General features: G+C 28.9%; 1 long non-coding RNA gene across 1 annotated transcript; it reads left to right on the forward strand.

The window, feature by feature from the left end:
• Positions 1 to 2,954: 2,954 nt before the first annotated feature.
• On the forward strand, positions 2,955 to 10,864 carry LOC112097687. The gene is made up of 3 exons (XR_002905184.1): positions 2,955 to 3,539; positions 3,798 to 3,861; positions 10,460 to 10,864. It is a non-coding gene; the product is annotated as an uncharacterized LOC112097687 (long non-coding RNA).
• Positions 10,865 to 11,351: the final 487 nt, after the last annotated feature.

The raw sequence follows: 11,351 nt of genomic DNA on the forward strand, positions 1-11,351 counted from the left end.
TTTTATATAATTTTCTTATATATTTATTATAAGAAAATTTTCACAAAATAAATAAGTACAAGAAAAAAAATTTATTATTAATTTTTTTCTTATATCAAAACATATATTTCTTGATTTTAATGCTTAATTTTTTATTTAGTTTCTATTCATGTGAATTATTTAATTTATAATAAATATAAATAGAAGAGTTGTTGAAAATAAGGATACTATTGTAAATTTATGCTGTCAGGAGTGTTTTTTGTCATTAAAAAAATAATAAGAAAAAAAATAATATATCTTGATTACTGTAGGGAGAAATTGACAATCTCCCTATTAGTTAGTTTAAACTAATTGGTACTTATCTCATGTCGGAATATTATATGCTTTTAAAAACAGTTTACACTTATAATCATTCATATAGTTGTTTACGCCAATATTGAAGATGATGAGGATGAGATTTTCAAACGTGGGCAGCTGAATCTGCAACTTGTGAATTGATGCGAATATTTAATTATTCTGTTTCTATTCATGTAGCTAATCGGTTTAATAAATATTTATGACTAGTAAAGCGTAAGGCTCGCTATGCCCCTTTGTGCGTAATAGAATTCCATTTATTTTTATTAATGAAGCTCTCTCCACCGTCAAGGTCATTCATCAAAAAAAAAAAAACAATAATAATAATTATTCTGTATTTTCCCAATCGGTTAATAAGGGAAAATTTCATTTTTATCATACAATTTAGTCCAGTCGATCGATTTTTATTCAATTGCGGGGTTGAGAATTCATTTGTTTGTCTTTGTAAAAGCAGACTCAACATATGCACACTACCAATTTTGCAGGGTCTTATCTTAGTTACAACAGACACCATAACAATAAAATTCACATGGGTTCTCTCTTTGTTTCCCAACCATCATGATATTTTAAAAACGGCTCAAAATGAAATAGACATTCAGCTAGGAAAAAAAGGATAAGTAAATGAAACATACATAAAAATTTTAATTTATATGCTTATAGGCGATTCTCAAAGGAGCAATGGGTCTACATCCTGCTGCGCCACTCTTAATTCCGCATGAATCTATAGTTAAACTTTGCCTAATTTTGAAAAATCAAACCTTTCTCATTCACTTGAAGGGCTCAAACTAGAATCTGTTGATATGACAATTTAATGGAAGCGCGCGCTGTGCGTTGTTACTTTCAACCAAGATAGGAAAGAGATCTTGTTTATCCTTTGTTTGTATAATATTTACTGATTAGCAAAAGAGAAGATAGCAAATGGCTCTGAAGTTGTTGGAGTGTCAAAACATAATGTTGTCTTTACCCTATTTTTAAATAAGAAAAGATGCCTGTTCATTTCAATGCCTTGTTCATTTCAAACGTTTTCAACTTTTCATCAATAAATTAAGCAATCTTATCGGATCGCACTTCAAATGAATAAGTGCCAAAAAATAATAATATCTTCCCCATAATTAAGTGGGGTAGATTTTTTCTTAGAGAATGGATGTGTCCCTTCCTTGAATATTAGTAGAGATAGAAATATAGATTCTCAATATCTGTATTGTATAATAATAAAATTTAGGATATATTTGGGATTGCTTTAGCTTCCCAAAACAATCTATTTTAAGATAAGTTTTGAAACAATCAGATTTATAAATAATTTAGTTTCATATTTGGTAAGTTTAGATTATAATATAATTACTTATCATATGATTTAGCTTGCATGTTTAGTAAATTAATAAAAAAAATGTTGAAATAACCAAAATAGACATTAATTATATTTTAGTTATATACAAACCAAATAAAATTAATTTTAAAGCATATTATTTAATAAACAAATCATTTTAATTTTTCTCAGCTTTCTATTTATATTTTCTATAAATCATTAACAGTAAATGTCAGTTAATTAATAGGAACTTTCAACTTTATGTTATCTTTCCAAAAAAATCATTAGTCAATATTAAATGCTAAGTAATAAAAAAAATACCTAATAACAAGAAATAAATGAATGGAGGTTGAAATTTCTTTCGCGGAAACAGTGCCAGTGTCGTCGACAATGACGGAAAAGTTTCCCTGCTGATTTATCATCGAAGGACAACTTTCTCTTTCACCAGCACCGGAAAAATCTCGCTGATGACAAACTGCTGGGACTATATGCCCGAAGTTATTTTTGATTTTAAATTTAATTTATAAGATTTAAATATTAATTAATTATTGTGTAAGGGTATTTTTGATAAACAAATGTTGTGAAGGATAATTACGATATTGTACCTTAAAAAATTGATTTTGAAATAATCATGTTTGGAAAAGCTACTCTAAGTTGCTTTTACAAATCAATATAAGATCTAATTAATTGAGAATCAGATTGTTTTAAAATCACTTTTAAAGTGAATTTACGAAACACTTTTTGACTACTATATTGTTAACTAATCACTTATATGTTTAATAATTTAAAGCTATCCCAAACATGCACTAAATTAGGTTAGTCCCAATAGATTTCTAATTGTATAATGTTAAAAAAATATATAAAATAAAACTAGCCAGTTATTGGTCATAATGATATTGACCATAGTAGATAAAATACCTTATAAGTTTTATATAATACAGAGCAGACATGCATGCACATTAATGATATTCCCCTTGTGTTATTGGTATTAAGTATTAACTAGAGTCTCATCCTTAATTTTGTTCGAGACACAAAAGATCAAGACAATGTTAGAGAAGCCCTATATAAGAAATTGTTCTAGAGGAACAAACTCTACCACCACAAGAGCCTATGTCATTAAGGAGATCTACTAGAGAAAGAAGAAGAGCAATGCCAGCTAGCTATATTGTATTTCTCTAAAAACATAAGATGGATATTAGTGTAACATATGTGAAAAAAGAGAGAGAGAGAGAGAAAGGCGATTACATAAAAAATAAAAGAAGCTAGAAATTTGTTTTAAGGGGAAACATATTCACACGTGAGAGGGGGGGGGGGGGGGCGGGCGAAGCTATCAAACCGACCCAAACCTACGAACCTAACCCGACCATATCTCTGATTACCGGTCACCTCACCAACCATGGAAGGTAGCAAACGAAAGCTCTTGAGCCAGCCATTACTCACATGCCATCACTGTTGCCAAAAATCGACCAGAACACCATTGTTTGTAGCACGAAAATTCGCAGCCAAACCCATCACCACCGCCATGGATTCTATCGAAATTAAGTCACACCACCGGCTGGGTTTTGGTTCCTCAGATCACCACCTTCCATTTCCGACCATCCACAGCCACCAGAAGTCACCAATTCAACGCCGGCCAATTGTTGAGGTGCTCACGGATTTCAAGCTAGATTGCGGCACTGTCGCCACGCGTGAGAGCTAACCGCAAGTACCCATTGGTCAAAGGAAAGGGGAAGTCCTAATTCTGGCATGGAGCCGTATAACGCGAGAGTCTTACGTACGGTTCCTTTAAGAAGGGTGTGATACCACAACCATTGAACTCAACTCTGCTAGAGGTGTCTAACCCGAGCTTTCCGGTCACCGTTAACCGGCGAGGACAATTCGGTAATTTCACATTTTGAGGGTAATTTTGTAATTTTTGACCCTATAGATATTTTAGTAATTTTTTAAATTGAGGATAGGTTGGTCATTATGATTATGAGGGTAATTTGGTAATGTACGATTTAGGAGTATTTTAATGATTTACGAATTCGAGGGTATTTTAATAATTTTATTGACACGGGAGTTGTAAATTATGGATAAATGTTCGTTTCAAGTTTATTGCATAAATTTAGTCCTAGTTCAGATTTGGAAAAATAATTATGTCATTTCCTTGATTTAGGAAGATTCGGGAGTGAGAACCAGTCCGCGGGCGCGAACGTTAATCGAGTATGAACATCGTCACTGTGAGTGGACTATACGAAACATATTTTCATAATATATTATGATTTTATGATACAGTATTACATGTTTGATAAATAAATATTTAATGCTCTGATTTAATGATTTTCTCGAAAATGAATTTTTATCTACATATTGATATTTATTATTAAAAACACGTATGATTAATGAATTTATTATCGATTTTGAGAAAATGCATGACAATAGTTTAAAAAAAAATAAAGTGGATTTAAAGTATGTAAATGGAAAAAGAAATGAGATTTACAATGTGATTATACATTCATGTATATGTGTATAAAAGGTTATTTGCAAAATCATTAGACAATATCATTCGCTAGCTATAGTGATACATATATGATGAGGCCTTTGGGGCCCATCTGAACACTCATTGAGACTTTGGGCCATGTGTTTCGGCGCTTCTGCCTTTTGGGGGCATATGCATGTGGTATAATGATAACAGTGATATAGATATATATGAGATACATGCCTTTGGGGCTCGTCTAGTACACACAGAGGTTTTGGGCCGTAAACTTGGGCGTTTTTGTCCTTTAGGGACTAGATTATGCATGTACAGATATGATGAGATATAAGATGGCATTTTCCTATCTATCCGTGTAGCTCTGGGGCATAATGGTATCTTGATAGTATGTCATTGCCCGTCTGTTGAGGTCTGGGTATGACGAGATTATTCCTCTAGGTACTTGTTTAGAGACAATTTCAGAATCCAGTATTTGAGATTACAGTGTGTTTGTAATTTCTTTGATTTTATATGGTATTATATCTTATATTTTTGTCAGTGCATGATTTATAATTAAATGAGTTTATTTAAGTTTTCTTGTGGTATTTTGGTAAAGTTATTTATTGAAATGATATAATTATTTTAAAGTAAGTTTATTTTCAAAAACTACTAACCACTCACTGAGCTTACTGAGTTTTATACTCATTCCGTTTTATTATTTTCCCCATCCCCCCGCCCCCCTGCGGGTACATCAAATCGACCCAATGACTGTAGATATTTTAAATTTTGGCCACGTGATGGTGTTAGAAGATATAGATGATTTTTGTTAGGGCATTTTGATCATATCTTTTTTTTATTATATAATTTTTTTGTATTATTCGTTTCAGATTAAAAATAAACCAATATATGTTAATATTAGTTATAATATAAACTTTTGATATTCTGGAGATATTTTGGGTAAAACTCAATATTTTGGTTGAGAATGGTGATTATTGGAGTTGGCTGTAATTTTGAATTATTTTGGAAATGTTTGTTTTACATATTTGCGAGGTGGCAGTGTTATATTTATAAAAGAAACTTTACCGAATTTTCGCCAGAATCCTTACTAATTAAATTATTATCAACTTAGTTTTGATGAGACTAAATAGACTCGTCGTGGGGGTTCAGGGCGGGTTGTTTCAATTGGAGTGATGGAAGATGATCCAATCAACTTCCATCAAGTCATGCAAAGTCTAACTCTTAAAAGTGGATTAATGCCATGAATGAGGAGATGATGTTCATGAAGAACAATGACGTATGAGCTATTGTCCTATACCAAAATGTGCAAAACTTATTAATTGCAAATGGATATTTAAAACCAAGAGGGATTCGAAAAGCAAAGAGGAAAGGTACAAGGTGTGTCTTATTGCAAAGAGGCATCAATGATTAAAAGACTCTCTCTTAGATTTCTTCGAAAGACTCTTTCTCTTAAGTTATAACAGATGGATGTCAAGACAGCGTTTCTCAATGGTACCATTGATAAGACAATCTATATGGTGTAGGCAGAAGTCTTTATGTCAAGATATCCAAAGATTATGGCTTGTAAACTTAAGAATTCCATCTATAGGCTCAAGTAAGCATCTCAATAATTGTATTTAAAGTTCCATCAAGTGATCATCTCATTCAATTTTCAAATGAATTTGGATGATGATTGCAAATGCCATAAGTTCTGTTCGGAGCTAGTATATTTTTGTAGTTTTATTGATGATATTTTGCTTGCTAGCAAGATATAAGCTTATTGCATGACAACAAAAGACTTCTAACTAAGAATTTTGAGATGAAAGGTCTTGATGATGACTCTTTTGTATTAGGCAAAACAGTTCTTAGGAGATAAGGCATGTAAGATCGCAGACTAGGTAATACATTTGTGGCTATGAAAGACAAGTTTAGTCTCAATCAGTGCCCTAAGAATAATTTTGAGGAGAAGGAAATGCAAAAAATTCCTTATGCATCAGCAATAGAAAGTCTAATATATGCTCAAGTTTGTATGCAATCGGATACTACATACATTATTGAGATGAGCAGATATTTAAGTAATTTAGGAGTAGACCATTGAAAAGCAGCCAAATGGATGACCTCCTATCCTCTTTACCCTCTCTAGTTACAACTTTACTACTCTCCCCACATTCTGTTTGACCTCCTCTTCTCTCCTCATGCAATGCAACCTGCATTAACCATATTCCTAAGGATCATCAACTATAACAAGAAAAAAAAAATTCACCAACAATTTATGTATAGTTAGACTTCCATCCAGACATTATATAGTTAATGCTCGAACGTAAGTTATGATTTTCTAAATTTGTACATTGTTGCTAATTTTCTGAGTACTCACAGTTCAAATATTTTACTAGCTTAATTCTATTAAGTTGATATAGGCTACAACAATGGTCCAGGGATGGTGTTAAGCTTTGAATGATTGTTAAGAATTAATTTGCTCAATGTTTATAAGCAAGCCATTAAGAACTTTAGTTCTAGCAGAAGACAGAAGTCATGCGAGTGATATACGGTACATGAGCCTTTCACATGTGATGAAAATTTTCCCAAAAAGCATTTTAAGCTCCTCTTAAATGATTTTGGGAGGAAAACCTGAAACTTTCTATTTTATCTCATTTCTTCTCTAACATTTTTCATTAATTAAACACATATACATTCATATTACATTACACTTGAACCTAAGAGCTAGGTCTTAGTAAGGCTGCCTACTAATCAATGGAGTAGACCTTGGTGTCAACCTTCTCTAACATTTTACAAAACTAGAGTTTAATTATTTTTAGGCAACTAATACGCTTTCCTTAAGAGATTTCTATGACAAAGTAAGCCATGTTCCAGCAACAGTAAGAATTAATAGACACTTTGTGAATATGAAAGACCAAACAAAACATTCACTCAAGAGAAAAAAAATAAAAGAAGTAACATGTCTTTAGAATCTGGTACATAATACTTGAGTGGTGCCTTTGGCACACTAAATTGCATTACATTGTATTAGTTGTATTGCATTATGGAGTATTACAATAAGTTGTAATCAATATAATATTTTGTATACTATAAATTGTATTATATATAATACTATTTTGTAATATTATTTTATATTAATATTAAAAGTAAATTAGCATTATTTAAATTTGTTAATAATTATTGTTATATAATCAATTTTTGAAATTAATTATTAAATAATTATTTTTATGCATTAATTTTTATAACATAAAATAATTTAATAATACACTATTATCAAATGATATAATATAATAATATAATATTATATTAAAATTTCAATTTAATTATAAACTATTTTTTATATATTACTGTCGAATATAATTATTAATTTAAATTTTTTAAAATTTAAATTTTAGTAAATAATAGATGATTAAATAATTAAAGTACTTTTCACACATTTAAATTAAAATAATTAAAATGATTTTATGTACTAAAAGTAAAATAATGTATTATCATTTATTTGTTAAATATTTTGGTTTATTGATATTTTATATCTTATATTATTATTTAAATTAAATTTTATTTAATATAAATATAAATTGGCATTTAATAAAATTTAAATTTATTATAAATTATTGAATAATAAAAGTAAAATGGTTAAATTTAAAATATGAATAGTATTATAATACAATAGAGCCTAAGCCTTACTCGCCCATTGGATTATTTTATACTCTTTTCAGGTAGTGTTTACTTGCTGGAGTGGGAGTGTGGAGTGTGGATTCCTCCCACTCCAGTGTTCACTTACCTTAAAAAAGGGGGGAGTGGGAGTGGGAATCCGTGGGTCCCACTCAATTTTGGAGTGGGGAGTGGGATTCCCACTCCCATGGGGGGAGGTGGGAGTGGGAATCCACTCCCCCCTCTTCCCATTTTATCCTTATAATATTTAATAAAATAAATAAATAATATTTAATAAAATAAATAAATAATATTTAATAAAATAAATAAATAATATTTAATAAAATAAATAAATAATATTTAATAAAATAAATAAATAATATTTAATAAAATAAATAAATAATATTTAATAAAATAAATAATATCATATTTAATAAAATAAATAATATCATATTTATTAAAAATAATAATTATATCATATTTATTTTATTAAATTTAATAAAATAAAAATAAATAAATATTATATTTAAATTAATAATATTAAACATTAATTTTAATAAATATTAATTATTTATTTAATTAATAATAATAAATATTTTATTCTAAAAAAATATTAATTTTGTACTATATTATCAATAATAATATTTCATTTGTGTTGCTATTATTAATAATTTTTATTCACATAATTTAAATTAAAATTAATAAAAAATTATGATTTACATAATTAAGAATATTAGTAATTATTATTAATTTATAAATATAATAAAATATTTATTTTATTTTCCAAATATATTTTTTTATTAATTTTTTAATTACAAATTATAATTCTGTACATAAGGATAAAATTGTAATTTAAAATAATTTACTCCCAATCCAAGACAAAGTAAACAAATAATTGAGATTCTGATTGACAATCCATACTTTCATTTAGTCTAAGTAAACACCCTACTCCCACTCCCACTCCACACTTCTAATCCAAGGATTCCCACTCCTCAGGATTCCCACTCCAATCCAAAAAGTAAACGCAGCATCATTGTATTGCTCACCTTTTCAATATAGTGCAATGCAATAAAAAAATTATAGCTTAACATGGATTTGTGTAAGAACAATATTTTAATCCAATATAATACAATGTAATACAAGCTGACGAATGCACCCCAAATTCAATAAGATAGTACAAAGCAAAGCAAAACAAGGGTAGTGAAAGAATTACTAATTTGAAAAAAAAAATTAACTAACAAATGAGAGAAATGAGGAAAACTACTTTAAGTGAAGGGAGGTTGTCAGCTTTCCCCTACTGAAATCAATATATACTAGTAACACTTTTATTATTTTTTATAATAGCCAATAACTCGCATTGCAAAGTAATCTAATTACATTATTACTCTCATTTTGAAACACACTTTTATTCATATTTATTATAAATTAAATAAATATGTAAATAAAAATTAAAATAAAAAATTTGAAGTACTAAAAATAAGAAATATATGTGTCAAATGAATAAAAAAATTAATAATAAGATATTTTTTCTTGTAATTTTTGTTATTTTTAAATATTTTTCTTATAATAAATATACATTTTATATTTTCAAGATAAATTATCAAGCAAATGAACCATTTACACTTGTTTTCCTTTAAACTTTTTGGTGCTACAGGATTTTTGGATATTATGAAAACAAAAAAGAAAAAGGTGAATGGTAAATACTGATTTCAACCGGGGGAAATTACAATCTCACTTAAATAAATGATAAACTCTTATTTTTATTTATTTTTGGGTAATAAGGGAAGATAGCCAAACACTGGTATTTTAGAAACTTAGAGATTTAACACATTTAAAATGATTAAGATGCCACTCTTACAAAATAAATTTTTAAGAGTAATGTTAGGCATCCGAATATTTAGGTCTCAATTTGAGTTCCAATTGATGTGGTATTCATCCATTAGATGGTGATTAAGTAATTTTACAAGTTATGAAATTTATCATCTAATAAATAATTGACATATGACATTGGGAATCAAATTGGAACGCAAATGGTTAATGGTAGGATCCTAACATCATTGAATTTTTAATACCCTGCCCAAGTGCCCCTTTGTTAAGCCATCTACAATCCTCATATCGTGTTCGTTCCAATGCCTTCTCCTCCAACCATTTCACAAACTTCTTAATATCGTTCGCATTCCAAAGAACAACAGGACACATCGATGGATCTTTTTGTATTTTCCAATGCGCTACAGAATTGATGTATAAGATCTGCATGCGTATATATTAATCATTATATTACTATGCCGTTAAGTATTATTGACCCACATTATAAAAGTTCTTAAGAAACAAACATAGGCATAGTTGAATAGCATCCCACAAATTTCAACCCACAACAATATTATACAATAAGTTTTCTTACTAATCAGGATAAAGGATTTCATTAGAGAGACAAGGCTAGCTCATTCATTAGAACCTTCCTGCAAATGTTGCAAGCACCCACCTACATATTCTAGTTTCTCTTGCTTGTATCTCGTTAGCATAAGCCTACCAAAGCAAAAGGTTGCCCAAATAATTGCACACTCATTCCACCGTTGAAATTGCCATTATATACCCAAAATTTTGTGCACTAAGCTCCATGATGAGCATATAATATATACATATTTTATCCTTAATTATATAATTGTTAGTTATTTTTATTTTTTATTTTTAATTAATTGAATTATTTTATTGAATAGGGAATTAATTGAAGATTATGGATAAAAAGGCATGAAGAAACTCAATTTAGGAAGCAAGGGAGATTAAATTCAGAATCAATTGAAGGACAAAGAATTAAAAGAATTAATTTATCAAGATTTAATTAAAGAAGAGAAGAGATCACGTGAGAAGCAATTGCCATTATTGTTAGCATGTGCATAGCATTAAAAAAAGGAATCCTCATGTAAGTGCTGGGCACGCGTGAGAGCAAAACAAATTAAAGGTCAAGTTTTTGGCTTTAGAATTAAAAAGATGGGTCCATTTTGAAGACTATAAAAGCTGTCTTAGGCTTTTGAGAGAGAGGCAGCCACAAGATAGAGAGCAGAAAAGGAGCATCAGCATATCAATTTTCTCATGGCTGGTTTTATTTTATTTGTTGCTCCCAATTCAAGTATATCTAACTAATTTTCTTATATTAAGGTTAAGGATGAACTCCTATTCAATGAAATAATTACATTTTTATTTAATTAATTCCCTACATGTGTGCTTTAATGTTTATGCTTCTTATTTCACATGATTAGTTAGATGTTATTAAATTATTTTCACCAATTTTGTCATGCATTATTGATTGTTATGATTAATATTTGACTAAATTTATGCTTGGATCTATAAAGTTTATATATGATTATCTTTGATTCTGTGTCTTTCATTAAATTATTTATACAGAGTGCTTAGGAAAATTTTGATTCTTTGTTATTCAATATGTTTATATGGAATGCTTAGATGTCATACTATTAAACAGAAAAAGAACCTACACAAGATTAATTTTATTTGGGCTTAATTATTATATTTATGAGATGACATAGATTGATTTCGAGTTGTCACTCTAAAATTGGGAATTAATTAATAATTAGATAATTACCAGTTGAATAG

The sequence above is a fragment of the Citrus clementina genome, unplaced genomic scaffold (assembly GCF_000493195.1).
Source record: "Citrus clementina cultivar Clemenules unplaced genomic scaffold, Citrus_clementina_v1.0 scaffold_5, whole genome shotgun sequence".
NCBI lineage: Eukaryota > Viridiplantae > Streptophyta > Magnoliopsida > Sapindales > Rutaceae > Citrus > Citrus x clementina.